Source organism: Diospyros lotus, chromosome 6 (genome assembly GCF_014633365.1).
Source record: "Diospyros lotus cultivar Yz01 chromosome 6, ASM1463336v1, whole genome shotgun sequence".
Classification (NCBI taxonomy): domain Eukaryota; kingdom Viridiplantae; phylum Streptophyta; class Magnoliopsida; order Ericales; family Ebenaceae; genus Diospyros; species Diospyros lotus.
The window spans coordinates 40202155-40214970 of NC_068343.1; the positions used below are offsets into that span (position 1 = coordinate 40202155).

Here is a 12816-nt window from a genome sequence, read left to right on the forward strand (position 1 = left end):
AACCCCAACAGTCCAGAACACAGGGGAAAAACGGGGAATACGGTTACGCCGACGCGGAACCGTTTCTCGGGGAGGACTGGAAAGGAGCAAAAAAAAGGGGTGCAACACGAGGACTTCCCAGGGGGTCACCCATCCTAGTACTGCTCTCGCCCAAGCACGCTTAACTTCGGAGTTCTGATGGGATCCGGTGCATTAGTGCTGGTATGATCGCACCCGCACACTAAGGTTGCCTCTGTTCATTTATGGCATCGTCCAGGGGGGCGCGGATCGCTCCCTGCCCCCCTCCACGATGAGTGGGGCCCGCTCGGGACCGGTAAGAAGCCAGAAGCGAAAGTCGCCGACCGATTCGGAGGCGGCGTACGTTTTTTTTTTTAAAGATCTGCACGCTGCAAAGATCCGGAGGCGGTTATAAATCCCTAACGATTTTCGCTCTTAAATGAGCTCCGGGAACGTTAAGGAACCTTAAACCGTGAAAACTGTAGCGAACGCTGAACCCCAACAGTCCAGAACACAGGGGAAAAACGGGGAATACGGTTACGCCGACGCGGAACCGTTTCTCGGGGAGGACTGGAAAGGAGCAAAAAAAAGGGGTGCAACACGAGGACTTCCCAGGGGGTCACCCATCCTAGTACTGCTCTCGCCCAAGCACGCTTAACTTCGGAGTTCTGATGGGATCCGGTGCATTAGTGCTGGTATGATCGCACCCGCACACTAAGGTTGCCTCTGTTCATTTATGGCATCGTCCAGGGGGGCGCGGATCGCTCCCTGCCCCCCTCCACGATGAGTGGGGCCCGCTCGGGACCGGTAAGAAGCCAGAAGCGAAAGTCGCCGACCGATTCGGAGGCGGCGTACGTTTTTTTTTTAAAGATCTGCACGCTGCAAAGATCCGGAGGCGGTTATAAATCCCTAACGATTTTCGCTCTTAAATGAGCTCCGGGAACGTTAAGGAACCTTAAACCGTGAAAACTGTAGCGAACGCTGAACCCCAACAGTCCAGAACACAGGGGAAAAACGGGGAATACGGTTACGCCGACGCGGAACCGTTTCTCGGGGAGGACTGGAAAGGAGCAAAAAAAAGGGGTGCAACACGAGGACTTCCCAGGGGGTCACCCATCCTAGTACTGCTCTCGCCCAAGCACGCTTAACTTCGGAGTTCTGATGGGATCCGGTGCATTAGTGCTGGTATGATCGCACCCGCACACTAAGGTTGCCTCTGTTCATTTATGGCATCGTCCAGGGGGGCGCGGATCGCTCCCTGCCCCCCTCCACGATGAGTGGGGCCCGCTCGGGACCGGTAAGAAGCCAGAAGCGAAAGTCGCCGACCGATTCGGAGGCGGCGTACGTTTTTTTTTTAAAGATCTGCACGCTGCAAAGATCCGGAGGCGGTTATAAATCCCTAACGATTTTCGCTCTTAAATGAGCTCCGGGAACGTTAAGGAACCTTAAACCGTGAAAACTGTAGCGAACGCTGAACCCCAACAGTCCAGAACACAGGGGAAAAACGGGGAATACGGTTACGCCGACGCGGAACCGTTTCTCGGGGAGGACTGGAAAGGAGCAAAAAAAAGGGGTGCAACACGAGGACTTCCCAGGGGGTCACCCATCCTAGTACTGCTCTCGCCCAAGCACGCTTAACTTCGGAGTTCTGATGGGATCCGGTGCATTAGTGCTGGTATGATCGCACCCGCACACTAAGGTTGCCTCTGTTCATTTATGGCATCGTCCAGGGGGGCGCGGATCGCTCCCTGCCCCCCTCCACGATGAGTGGGGCCCGCTCGGGACCGGTAAGAAGCCAGAAGCGAAAGTCGCCGACCGATTCGGAGGCGGCGTACGTTTTTTTTTTTAAAGATCTGCACGCTGCAAAGATCCGGAGGCGGTTATAAATCCCTAACGATTTTCGCTCTTAAATGAGCTCCGGGAACGTTAAGGAACCTTAAACCGTGAAAACTGTAGCGAACGCTGAACCCCAACAGTCCAGAACACAGGGGAAAAACGGGGAATACGGTTACGCCGACGCGGAACCGTTTCTCGGGGAGGACTGGAAAGGAGCAAAAAAAAGGGGTGCAACACGAGGACTTCCCAGGGGGTCACCCATCCTAGTACTGCTCTCGCCCAAGCACGCTTAACTTCGGAGTTCTGATGGGATCCGGTGCATTAGTGCTGGTATGATCGCACCCGCACACTAAGGTTGCCTCTGTTCATTTATGGCATCGTCCAGGGGGGCGCGGATCGCTCCCTGCCCCCCTCCACGATGAGTGGGGCCCGCTCGGGACCGGTAAGAAGCCAGAAGCGAAAGTCGCCGACCGATTCGGAGGCGGCGTACGTTTTTTTTTTAAAGATCTGCACGCTGCAAAGATCCGGAGGCGGTTATAAATCCCTAACGATTTTCGCTCTTAAATGAGCTCCGGGAACGTTAAGGAACCTTAAACCGTGAAAACTGTAGCGAACGCTGAACCCCAACAGTCCAGAACACAGGGGAAAAACGGGGAATACGGTTACGCCGACGCGGAACCGTTTCTCGGGGAGGACTGGAAAGGAGCAAAAAAAAGGGGTGCAACACGAGGACTTCCCAGGGGGTCACCCATCCTAGTACTGCTCTCGCCCAAGCACGCTTAACTTCGGAGTTCTGATGGGATCCGGTGCATTAGTGCTGGTATGATCGCACCCGCACACTAAGGTTGCCTCTGTTCATTTATGGCATCGTCCAGGGGGGCGCGGATCGCTCCCTGCCCCCCTCCACGATGAGTGGGGCCCGCTCGGGACCGGTAAGAAGCCAGAAGCGAAAGTCGCCGACCGATTCGGAGGCGGCGTACGTTTTTTTTTTAAAGATCTGCACGCTGCAAAGATCCGGAGGCGGTTATAAATCCCTAACGATTTTCGCTCTTAAATGAGCTCCGGGAACGTTAAGGAACCTTAAACCGTGAAAACTGTAGCGAACGCTGAACCCCAACAGTCCAGAACACAGGGGAAAAACGGGGAATACGGTTACGCCGACGCGGAACCGTTTCTCGGGGAGGACTGGAAAGGAGCAAAAAAAAGGGGTGCAACACGAGGACTTCCCAGGGGGTCACCCATCCTAGTACTGCTCTCGCCCAAGCACGCTTAACTTCGGAGTTCTGATGGGATCCGGTGCATTAGTGCTGGTATGATCGCACCCGCACACTAAGGTTGCCTCTGTTCATTTATGGCATCGTCCAGGGGGGCGCGGATCGCTCCCTGCCCCCCTCCACGATGAGTGGGGCCCGCTCGGGACCGGTAAGAAGCCAGAAGCGAAAGTCGCCGACCGATTCGGAGGCGGCGTACGTTTTTTTTTTAAAGATCTGCACGCTGCAAAGATCCGGAGGCGGTTATAAATCCCTAACGATTTTCGCTCTTAAATGAGCTCCGGGAACGTTAAGGAACCTTAAACCGTGAAAACTGTAGCGAACGCTGAACCCCAACAGTCCAGAACACAGGGGAAAAACGGGGAATACGGTTACGCCGACGCGGAACCGTTTCTCGGGGAGGACTGGAAAGGAGCAAAAAAAAGGGGTGCAACACGAGGACTTCCCAGGGGGTCACCCATCCTAGTACTGCTCTCGCCCAAGCACGCTTAACTTCGGAGTTCTGATGGGATCCGGTGCATTAGTGCTGGTATGATCGCACCCGCACACTAAGGTTGCCTCTGTTCATTTATGGCATCGTCCAGGGGGGCGCGGATCGCTCCCTGCCCCCCTCCACGATGAGTGGGGCCCGCTCGGGACCGGTAAGAAGCCAGAAGCGAAAGTCGCCGACCGATTCGGAGGCGGCGTACGTTTTTTTTTTAAAGATCTGCACGCTGCAAAGATCCGGAGGCGGTTATAAATCCCTAACGATTTTCGCTCTTAAATGAGCTCCGGGAACGTTAAGGAACCTTAAACCGTGAAAACTGTAGCGAACGCTGAACCCCAACAGTCCAGAACACAGGGGAAAAACGGGGAATACGGTTACGCCGACGCGGAACCGTTTCTCGGGGAGGACTGGAAAGGAGCAAAAAAAAGGGGTGCAACACGAGGACTTCCCAGGGGGTCACCCATCCTAGTACTGCTCTCGCCCAAGCACGCTTAACTTCGGAGTTCTGATGGGATCCGGTGCATTAGTGCTGGTATGATCGCACCCGCACACTAAGGTTGCCTCTGTTCATTTATGGCATCGTCCAGGGGGGCGCGGATCGCTCCCTGCCCCCCTCCACGATGAGTGGGGCCCGCTCGGGACCGGTAAGAAGCCAGAAGCGAAAGTCGCCGACCGATTCGGAGGCGGCGTACGTTTTTTTTTTTAAAGATCTGCACGCTGCAAAGATCCGGAGGCGGTTATAAATCCCTAACGATTTTCGCTCTTAAATGAGCTCCGGGAACGTTAAGGAACCTTAAACCGTGAAAACTGTAGCGAACGCTGAACCCCAACAGTCCAGAACACAGGGGAAAAACGGGGAATACGGTTACGCCGACGCGGAACCGTTTCTCGGGGAGGACTGGAAAGGAGCAAAAAAAAGGGGTGCAACACGAGGACTTCCCAGGGGGTCACCCATCCTAGTACTGCTCTCGCCCAAGCACGCTTAACTTCGGAGTTCTGATGGGATCCGGTGCATTAGTGCTGGTATGATCGCACCCGCACACTAAGGTTGCCTCTGTTCATTTATGGCATCGTCCAGGGGGGCGCGGATCGCTCCCTGCCCCCCTCCACGATGAGTGGGGCCCGCTCGGGACCGGTAAGAAGCCAGAAGCGAAAGTCGCCGACCGATTCGGAGGCGGCGTACGTTTTTTTTTTAAAGATCTGCACGCTGCAAAGATCCGGAGGCGGTTATAAATCCCTAACGATTTTCGCTCTTAAATGAGCTCCGGGAACGTTAAGGAACCTTAAACCGTGAAAACTGTAGCGAACGCTGAACCCCAACAGTCCAGAACACAGGGGAAAAACGGGGAATACGGTTACGCCGACGCGGAACCGTTTCTCGGGGAGGACTGGAAAGGAGCAAAAAAAAGGGGTGCAACACGAGGACTTCCCAGGGGGTCACCCATCCTAGTACTGCTCTCGCCCAAGCACGCTTAACTTCGGAGTTCTGATGGGATCCGGTGCATTAGTGCTGGTATGATCGCACCCGCACACTAAGGTTGCCTCTGTTCATTTATGGCATCGTCCAGGGGGGCGCGGATCGCTCCCTGCCCCCCTCCACGATGAGTGGGGCCCGCTCGGGACCGGTAAGAAGCCAGAAGCGAAAGTCGCCGACCGATTCGGAGGCGGCGTACGTTTTTTTTTTAAAGATCTGCACGCTGCAAAGATCCGGAGGCGGTTATAAATCCCTAACGATTTTCGCTCTTAAATGAGCTCCGGGAACGTTAAGGAACCTTAAACCGTGAAAACTGTAGCGAACGCTGAACCCCAACAGTCCAGAACACAGGGGAAAAACGGGGAATACGGTTACGCCGACGCGGAACCGTTTCTCGGGGAGGACTGGAAAGGAGCAAAAAAAAGGGGTGCAACACGAGGACTTCCCAGGGGGTCACCCATCCTAGTACTGCTCTCGCCCAAGCACGCTTAACTTCGGAGTTCTGATGGGATCCGGTGCATTAGTGCTGGTATGATCGCACCCGCACACTAAGGTTGCCTCTGTTCATTTATGGCATCGTCCAGGGGGGCGCGGATCGCTCCCTGCCCCCCTCCACGATGAGTGGGGCCCGCTCGGGACCGGTAAGAAGCCAGAAGCGAAAGTCGCCGACCGATTCGGAGGCGGCGTACGTTTTTTTTTTAAAGATCTGCACGCTGCAAAGATCCGGAGGCGGTTATAAATCCCTAACGATTTTCGCTCTTAAATGAGCTCCGGGAACGTTAAGGAACCTTAAACCGTGAAAACTGTAGCGAACGCTGAACCCCAACAGTCCAGAACACAGGGGAAAAACGGGGAATACGGTTACGCCGACGCGGAACCGTTTCTCGGGGAGGACTGGAAAGGAGCAAAAAAAAGGGGTGCAACACGAGGACTTCCCAGGGGGTCACCCATCCTAGTACTGCTCTCGCCCAAGCACGCTTAACTTCGGAGTTCTGATGGGATCCGGTGCATTAGTGCTGGTATGATCGCACCCGCACACTAAGGTTGCCTCTGTTCATTTATGGCATCGTCCAGGGGGGCGCGGATCGCTCCCTGCCCCCCTCCACGATGAGTGGGGCCCGCTCGGGACCGGTAAGAAGCCAGAAGCGAAAGTCGCCGACCGATTCGGAGGCGGCGTACGTTTTTTTTTTAAAGATCTGCACGCTGCAAAGATCCGGAGGCGGTTATAAATCCCTAACGATTTTCGCTCTTAAATGAGCTCCGGGAACGTTAAGGAACCTTAAACCGTGAAAACTGTAGCGAACGCTGAACCCCAACAGTCCAGAACACAGGGGAAAAACGGGGAATACGGTTACGCCGACGCGGAACCGTTTCTCGGGGAGGACTGGAAAGGAGCAAAAAAAAGGGGTGCAACACGAGGACTTCCCAGGGGGTCACCCATCCTAGTACTGCTCTCGCCCAAGCACGCTTAACTTCGGAGTTCTGATGGGATCCGGTGCATTAGTGCTGGTATGATCGCACCCGCACACTAAGGTTGCCTCTGTTCATTTATGGCATCGTCCAGGGGGGCGCGGATCGCTCCCTGCCCCCCTCCACGATGAGTGGGGCCCGCTCGGGACCGGTAAGAAGCCAGAAGCGAAAGTCGCCGACCGATTCGGAGGCGGCGTACGTTTTTTTTTTAAAGATCTGCACGCTGCAAAGATCCGGAGGCGGTTATAAATCCCTAACGATTTTCGCTCTTAAATGAGCTCCGGGAACGTTAAGGAACCTTAAACCGTGAAAACTGTAGCGAACGCTGAACCCCAACAGTCCAGAACACAGGGGAAAAACGGGGAATACGGTTACGCCGACGCGGAACCGTTTCTCGGGGAGGACTGGAAAGGAGCAAAAAAAAGGGGTGCAACACGAGGACTTCCCAGGGGGTCACCCATCCTAGTACTGCTCTCGCCCAAGCACGCTTAACTTCGGAGTTCTGATGGGATCCGGTGCATTAGTGCTGGTATGATCGCACCCGCACACTAAGGTTGCCTCTGTTCATTTATGGCATCGTCCAGGGGGGCGCGGATCGCTCCCTGCCCCCCTCCACGATGAGTGGGGCCCGCTCGGGACCGGTAAGAAGCCAGAAGCGAAAGTCGCCGACCGATTCGGAGGCGGCGTACGTTTTTTTTTTTAAAGATCTGCACGCTGCAAAGATCCGGAGGCGGTTATAAATCCCTAACGATTTTCGCTCTTAAATGAGCTCCGGGAACGTTAAGGAACCTTAAACCGTGAAAACTGTAGCGAACGCTGAACCCCAACAGTCCAGAACACAGGGGAAAAACGGGGAATACGGTTACGCCGACGCGGAACCGTTTCTCGGGGAGGACTGGAAAGGAGCAAAAAAAAGGGGTGCAACACGAGGACTTCCCAGGGGGTCACCCATCCTAGTACTGCTCTCGCCCAAGCACGCTTAACTTCGGAGTTCTGATGGGATCCGGTGCATTAGTGCTGGTATGATCGCACCCGCACACTAAGGTTGCCTCTGTTCATTTATGGCATCGTCCAGGGGGGCGCGGATCGCTCCCTGCCCCCCTCCACGATGAGTGGGGCCCGCTCGGGACCGGTAAGAAGCCAGAAGCGAAAGTCGCCGACCGATTCGGAGGCGGCGTACGTTTTTTTTTTAAAGATCTGCACGCTGCAAAGATCCGGAGGCGGTTATAAATCCCTAACGATTTTCGCTCTTAAATGAGCTCCGGGAACGTTAAGGAACCTTAAACCGTGAAAACTGTAGCGAACGCTGAACCCCAACAGTCCAGAACACAGGGGAAAAACGGGGAATACGGTTACGCCGACGCGGAACCGTTTCTCGGGGAGGACTGGAAAGGAGCAAAAAAAAGGGGTGCAACACGAGGACTTCCCAGGGGGTCACCCATCCTAGTACTGCTCTCGCCCAAGCACGCTTAACTTCGGAGTTCTGATGGGATCCGGTGCATTAGTGCTGGTATGATCGCACCCGCACACTAAGGTTGCCTCTGTTCATTTATGGCATCGTCCAGGGGGGCGCGGATCGCTCCCTGCCCCCCTCCACGATGAGTGGGGCCCGCTCGGGACCGGTAAGAAGCCAGAAGCGAAAGTCGCCGACCGATTCGGAGGCGGCGTACGTTTTTTTTTTTAAAGATCTGCACGCTGCAAAGATCCGGAGGCGGTTATAAATCCCTAACGATTTTCGCTCTTAAATGAGCTCCGGGAACGTTAAGGAACCTTAAACCGTGAAAACTGTAGCGAACGCTGAACCCCAACAGTCCAGAACACAGGGGAAAAACGGGGAATACGGTTACGCCGACGCGGAACCGTTTCTCGGGGAGGACTGGAAAGGAGCAAAAAAAAGGGGTGCAACACGAGGACTTCCCAGGGGGTCACCCATCCTAGTACTGCTCTCGCCCAAGCACGCTTAACTTCGGAGTTCTGATGGGATCCGGTGCATTAGTGCTGGTATGATCGCACCCGCACACTAAGGTTGCCTCTGTTCATTTATGGCATCGTCCAGGGGGGCGCGGATCGCTCCCTGCCCCCCTCCACGATGAGTGGGGCCCGCTCGGGACCGGTAAGAAGCCAGAAGCGAAAGTCGCCGACCGATTCGGAGGCGGCGTACGTTTTTTTTTTAAAGATCTGCACGCTGCAAAGATCCGGAGGCGGTTATAAATCCCTAACGATTTTCGCTCTTAAATGAGCTCCGGGAACGTTAAGGAACCTTAAACCGTGAAAACTGTAGCGAACGCTGAACCCCAACAGTCCAGAACACAGGGGAAAAACGGGGAATACGGTTACGCCGACGCGGAACCGTTTCTCGGGGAGGACTGGAAAGGAGCAAAAAAAAGGGGTGCAACACGAGGACTTCCCAGGGGGTCACCCATCCTAGTACTGCTCTCGCCCAAGCACGCTTAACTTCGGAGTTCTGATGGGATCCGGTGCATTAGTGCTGGTATGATCGCACCCGCACACTAAGGTTGCCTCTGTTCATTTATGGCATCGTCCAGGGGGGCGCGGATCGCTCCCTGCCCCCCTCCACGATGAGTGGGGCCCGCTCGGGACCGGTAAGAAGCCAGAAGCGAAAGTCGCCGACCGATTCGGAGGCGGCGTACGTTTTTTTTTTAAAGATCTGCACGCTGCAAAGATCCGGAGGCGGTTATAAATCCCTAACGATTTTCGCTCTTAAATGAGCTCCGGGAACGTTAAGGAACCTTAAACCGTGAAAACTGTAGCGAACGCTGAACCCCAACAGTCCAGAACACAGGGGAAAAACGGGGAATACGGTTACGCCGACGCGGAACCGTTTCTCGGGGAGGACTGGAAAGGAGCAAAAAAAAGGGGTGCAACACGAGGACTTCCCAGGGGGTCACCCATCCTAGTACTGCTCTCGCCCAAGCACGCTTAACTTCGGAGTTCTGATGGGATCCGGTGCATTAGTGCTGGTATGATCGCACCCGCACACTAAGGTTGCCTCTGTTCATTTATGGCATCGTCCAGGGGGGCGCGGATCGCTCCCTGCCCCCCTCCACGATGAGTGGGGCCCGCTCGGGACCGGTAAGAAGCCAGAAGCGAAAGTCGCCGACCGATTCGGAGGCGGCGTACGTTTTTTTTTTTAAAGATCTGCACGCTGCAAAGATCCGGAGGCGGTTATAAATCCCTAACGATTTTCGCTCTTAAATGAGCTCCGGGAACGTTAAGGAACCTTAAACCGTGAAAACTGTAGCGAACGCTGAACCCCAACAGTCCAGAACACAGGGGAAAAACGGGGAATACGGTTACGCCGACGCGGAACCGTTTCTCGGGGAGGACTGGAAAGGAGCAAAAAAAAGGGGTGCAACACGAGGACTTCCCAGGGGGTCACCCATCCTAGTACTGCTCTCGCCCAAGCACGCTTAACTTCGGAGTTCTGATGGGATCCGGTGCATTAGTGCTGGTATGATCGCACCCGCACACTAAGGTTGCCTCTGTTCATTTATGGCATCGTCCAGGGGGGCGCGGATCGCTCCCTGCCCCCCTCCACGATGAGTGGGGCCCGCTCGGGACCGGTAAGAAGCCAGAAGCGAAAGTCGCCGACCGATTCGGAGGCGGCGTACGTTTTTTTTTTTAAAGATCTGCACGCTGCAAAGATCCGGAGGCGGTTATAAATCCCTAACGATTTTCGCTCTTAAATGAGCTCCGGGAACGTTAAGGAACCTTAAACCGTGAAAACTGTAGCGAACGCTGAACCCCAACAGTCCAGAACACAGGGGAAAAACGGGGAATACGGTTACGCCGACGCGGAACCGTTTCTCGGGGAGGACTGGAAAGGAGCAAAAAAAAGGGGTGCAACACGAGGACTTCCCAGGGGGTCACCCATCCTAGTACTGCTCTCGCCCAAGCACGCTTAACTTCGGAGTTCTGATGGGATCCGGTGCATTAGTGCTGGTATGATCGCACCCGCACACTAAGGTTGCCTCTGTTCATTTATGGCATCGTCCAGGGGGGCGCGGATCGCTCCCTGCCCCCCTCCACGATGAGTGGGGCCCGCTCGGGACCGGTAAGAAGCCAGAAGCGAAAGTCGCCGACCGATTCGGAGGCGGCGTACGTTTTTTTTTTAAAGATCTGCACGCTGCAAAGATCCGGAGGCGGTTATAAATCCCTAACGATTTTCGCTCTTAAATGAGCTCCGGGAACGTTAAGGAACCTTAAACCGTGAAAACTGTAGCGAACGCTGAACCCCAACAGTCCAGAACACAGGGGAAAAACGGGGAATACGGTTACGCCGACGCGGAACCGTTTCTCGGGGAGGACTGGAAAGGAGCAAAAAAAAGGGGTGCAACACGAGGACTTCCCAGGGGGTCACCCATCCTAGTACTGCTCTCGCCCAAGCACGCTTAACTTCGGAGTTCTGATGGGATCCGGTGCATTAGTGCTGGTATGATCGCACCCGCACACTAAGGTTGCCTCTGTTCATTTATGGCATCGTCCAGGGGGGCGCGGATCGCTCCCTGCCCCCCTCCACGATGAGTGGGGCCCGCTCGGGACCGGTAAGAAGCCAGAAGCGAAAGTCGCCGACCGATTCGGAGGCGGCGTACGTTTTTTTTTTTAAAGATCTGCACGCTGCAAAGATCCGGAGGCGGTTATAAATCCCTAACGATTTTCGCTCTTAAATGAGCTCCGGGAACGTTAAGGAACCTTAAACCGTGAAAACTGTAGCGAACGCTGAACCCCAACAGTCCAGAACACAGGGGAAAAACGGGGAATACGGTTACGCCGACGCGGAACCGTTTCTCGGGGAGGACTGGAAAGGAGCAAAAAAAAGGGGTGCAACACGAGGACTTCCCAGGGGGTCACCCATCCTAGTACTGCTCTCGCCCAAGCACGCTTAACTTCGGAGTTCTGATGGGATCCGGTGCATTAGTGCTGGTATGATCGCACCCGCACACTAAGGTTGCCTCTGTTCATTTATGGCATCGTCCAGGGGGGCGCGGATCGCTCCCTGCCCCCCTCCACGATGAGTGGGGCCCGCTCGGGACCGGTAAGAAGCCAGAAGCGAAAGTCGCCGACCGATTCGGAGGCGGCGTACGTTTTTTTTTTAAAGATCTGCACGCTGCAAAGATCCGGAGGCGGTTATAAATCCCTAACGATTTTCGCTCTTAAATGAGCTCCGGGAACGTTAAGGAACCTTAAACCGTGAAAACTGTAGCGAACGCTGAACCCCAACAGTCCAGAACACAGGGGAAAAACGGGGAATACGGTTACGCCGACGCGGAACCGTTTCTCGGGGAGGACTGGAAAGGAGCAAAAAAAAGGGGTGCAACACGAGGACTTCCCAGGGGGTCACCCATCCTAGTACTGCTCTCGCCCAAGCACGCTTAACTTCGGAGTTCTGATGGGATCCGGTGCATTAGTGCTGGTATGATCGCACCCGCACACTAAGGTTGCCTCTGTTCATTTATGGCATCGTCCAGGGGGGCGCGGATCGCTCCCTGCCCCCCTCCACGATGAGTGGGGCCCGCTCGGGACCGGTAAGAAGCCAGAAGCGAAAGTCGCCGACCGATTCGGAGGCGGCGTACGTTTTTTTTTTTAAAGATCTGCACGCTGCAAAGATCCGGAGGCGGTTATAAATCCCTAACGATTTTCGCTCTTAAATGAGCTCCGGGAACGTTAAGGAACCTTAAACCGTGAAAACTGTAGCGAACGCTGAACCCCAACAGTCCAGAACACAGGGGAAAAACGGGGAATACGGTTACGCCGACGCGGAACCGTTTCTCGGGGAGGACTGGAAAGGAGCAAAAAAAAGGGGTGCAACACGAGGACTTCCCAGGGGGTCACCCATCCTAGTACTGCTCTCGCCCAAGCACGCTTAACTTCGGAGTTCTGATGGGATCCGGTGCATTAGTGCTGGTATGATCGCACCCGCACACTAAGGTTGCCTCTGTTCATTTATGGCATCGTCCAGGGGGGCGCGGATCGCTCCCTGCCCCCCTCCACGATGAGTGGGGCCCGCTCGGGACCGGTAAGAAGCCAGAAGCGAAAGTCGCCGACCGATTCGGAGGCGGCGTACGTTTTTTTTTTTAAAGATCTGCACGCTGCAAAGATCCGGAGGCGGTTATAAATCCCTAACGATTTTCGCTCTTAAATGAGCTCCGGGAACGTTAAGGAACCTTAAACCGTGAAAACTGTAGCGAACGCTGAACCCCAACAGTCCAGAACACAGGGGAAAAACGGGGAATACGGTTACGCCGACGCGGAACCGTTTC

General features: G+C 55.1%; 26 non-coding genes across 26 annotated transcripts; all 26 read right to left on the reverse strand.

Moving 5' to 3' along the window:
- Window positions 1-96: 96 nt before the first annotated feature.
- On the reverse strand, window positions 97-215 carry LOC127805153 (5S ribosomal RNA). The gene has a single exon (XR_008023907.1). It is a non-coding gene; the product is annotated as a 5S ribosomal RNA (ribosomal RNA).
- A 372-nt stretch (window positions 216-587) lies between these two features.
- LOC127805154 (5S ribosomal RNA) lies at window positions 588-706 on the reverse strand. The gene has a single exon (XR_008023908.1). It is a non-coding gene; the product is annotated as a 5S ribosomal RNA (ribosomal RNA).
- A 371-nt stretch (window positions 707-1077) lies between these two features.
- LOC127805155 (5S ribosomal RNA) lies at window positions 1078-1196 on the reverse strand. Its single transcript, XR_008023909.1, has one exon. It is a non-coding gene; the product is annotated as a 5S ribosomal RNA (ribosomal RNA).
- Window positions 1197-1567: 371 nt separating this feature from the next.
- On the reverse strand, window positions 1568-1686 carry LOC127805156 (5S ribosomal RNA). The gene has a single exon (XR_008023910.1). It is a non-coding gene; the product is annotated as a 5S ribosomal RNA (ribosomal RNA).
- Window positions 1687-2058: 372 nt separating this feature from the next.
- On the reverse strand, window positions 2059-2177 carry LOC127805158 (5S ribosomal RNA). Its single transcript, XR_008023912.1, has one exon. It is a non-coding gene; the product is annotated as a 5S ribosomal RNA (ribosomal RNA).
- A 371-nt stretch (window positions 2178-2548) lies between these two features.
- Window positions 2549-2667, reverse strand: LOC127805159 (5S ribosomal RNA). The gene has a single exon (XR_008023913.1). It is a non-coding gene; the product is annotated as a 5S ribosomal RNA (ribosomal RNA).
- Window positions 2668-3038: 371 nt separating this feature from the next.
- LOC127805160 (5S ribosomal RNA) lies at window positions 3039-3157 on the reverse strand. Its single transcript, XR_008023914.1, has one exon. It is a non-coding gene; the product is annotated as a 5S ribosomal RNA (ribosomal RNA).
- Window positions 3158-3528: 371 nt separating this feature from the next.
- Window positions 3529-3647, reverse strand: LOC127805161 (5S ribosomal RNA). The gene has a single exon (XR_008023915.1). It is a non-coding gene; the product is annotated as a 5S ribosomal RNA (ribosomal RNA).
- Window positions 3648-4018: 371 nt separating this feature from the next.
- On the reverse strand, window positions 4019-4137 carry LOC127805162 (5S ribosomal RNA). The gene has a single exon (XR_008023916.1). It is a non-coding gene; the product is annotated as a 5S ribosomal RNA (ribosomal RNA).
- A 372-nt stretch (window positions 4138-4509) lies between these two features.
- On the reverse strand, window positions 4510-4628 carry LOC127805164 (5S ribosomal RNA). The gene has a single exon (XR_008023918.1). It is a non-coding gene; the product is annotated as a 5S ribosomal RNA (ribosomal RNA).
- A 371-nt stretch (window positions 4629-4999) lies between these two features.
- LOC127805165 (5S ribosomal RNA) lies at window positions 5000-5118 on the reverse strand. The gene has a single exon (XR_008023919.1). It is a non-coding gene; the product is annotated as a 5S ribosomal RNA (ribosomal RNA).
- A 371-nt stretch (window positions 5119-5489) lies between these two features.
- On the reverse strand, window positions 5490-5608 carry LOC127805166 (5S ribosomal RNA). Its single transcript, XR_008023920.1, has one exon. It is a non-coding gene; the product is annotated as a 5S ribosomal RNA (ribosomal RNA).
- Window positions 5609-5979: 371 nt separating this feature from the next.
- LOC127805167 (5S ribosomal RNA) lies at window positions 5980-6098 on the reverse strand. The gene has a single exon (XR_008023921.1). It is a non-coding gene; the product is annotated as a 5S ribosomal RNA (ribosomal RNA).
- Window positions 6099-6469: 371 nt separating this feature from the next.
- On the reverse strand, window positions 6470-6588 carry LOC127805168 (5S ribosomal RNA). The gene has a single exon (XR_008023922.1). It is a non-coding gene; the product is annotated as a 5S ribosomal RNA (ribosomal RNA).
- Window positions 6589-6959: 371 nt separating this feature from the next.
- On the reverse strand, window positions 6960-7078 carry LOC127805170 (5S ribosomal RNA). Its single transcript, XR_008023924.1, has one exon. It is a non-coding gene; the product is annotated as a 5S ribosomal RNA (ribosomal RNA).
- Window positions 7079-7450: 372 nt separating this feature from the next.
- LOC127805171 (5S ribosomal RNA) lies at window positions 7451-7569 on the reverse strand. Its single transcript, XR_008023925.1, has one exon. It is a non-coding gene; the product is annotated as a 5S ribosomal RNA (ribosomal RNA).
- A 371-nt stretch (window positions 7570-7940) lies between these two features.
- On the reverse strand, window positions 7941-8059 carry LOC127805172 (5S ribosomal RNA). The gene has a single exon (XR_008023926.1). It is a non-coding gene; the product is annotated as a 5S ribosomal RNA (ribosomal RNA).
- A 372-nt stretch (window positions 8060-8431) lies between these two features.
- Window positions 8432-8550, reverse strand: LOC127805174 (5S ribosomal RNA). The gene has a single exon (XR_008023927.1). It is a non-coding gene; the product is annotated as a 5S ribosomal RNA (ribosomal RNA).
- A 371-nt stretch (window positions 8551-8921) lies between these two features.
- On the reverse strand, window positions 8922-9040 carry LOC127805175 (5S ribosomal RNA). Its single transcript, XR_008023928.1, has one exon. It is a non-coding gene; the product is annotated as a 5S ribosomal RNA (ribosomal RNA).
- Window positions 9041-9411: 371 nt separating this feature from the next.
- LOC127805176 (5S ribosomal RNA) lies at window positions 9412-9530 on the reverse strand. Its single transcript, XR_008023929.1, has one exon. It is a non-coding gene; the product is annotated as a 5S ribosomal RNA (ribosomal RNA).
- Window positions 9531-9902: 372 nt separating this feature from the next.
- LOC127805177 (5S ribosomal RNA) lies at window positions 9903-10021 on the reverse strand. The gene has a single exon (XR_008023930.1). It is a non-coding gene; the product is annotated as a 5S ribosomal RNA (ribosomal RNA).
- A 372-nt stretch (window positions 10022-10393) lies between these two features.
- Window positions 10394-10512, reverse strand: LOC127805178 (5S ribosomal RNA). Its single transcript, XR_008023931.1, has one exon. It is a non-coding gene; the product is annotated as a 5S ribosomal RNA (ribosomal RNA).
- A 371-nt stretch (window positions 10513-10883) lies between these two features.
- LOC127805179 (5S ribosomal RNA) lies at window positions 10884-11002 on the reverse strand. The gene has a single exon (XR_008023932.1). It is a non-coding gene; the product is annotated as a 5S ribosomal RNA (ribosomal RNA).
- Window positions 11003-11374: 372 nt separating this feature from the next.
- Window positions 11375-11493, reverse strand: LOC127805180 (5S ribosomal RNA). The gene has a single exon (XR_008023933.1). It is a non-coding gene; the product is annotated as a 5S ribosomal RNA (ribosomal RNA).
- A 371-nt stretch (window positions 11494-11864) lies between these two features.
- On the reverse strand, window positions 11865-11983 carry LOC127805182 (5S ribosomal RNA). Its single transcript, XR_008023935.1, has one exon. It is a non-coding gene; the product is annotated as a 5S ribosomal RNA (ribosomal RNA).
- Window positions 11984-12355: 372 nt separating this feature from the next.
- LOC127805183 (5S ribosomal RNA) lies at window positions 12356-12474 on the reverse strand. The gene has a single exon (XR_008023936.1). It is a non-coding gene; the product is annotated as a 5S ribosomal RNA (ribosomal RNA).
- Between the last annotated feature and the right edge of the window lie 342 nt (window positions 12475-12816).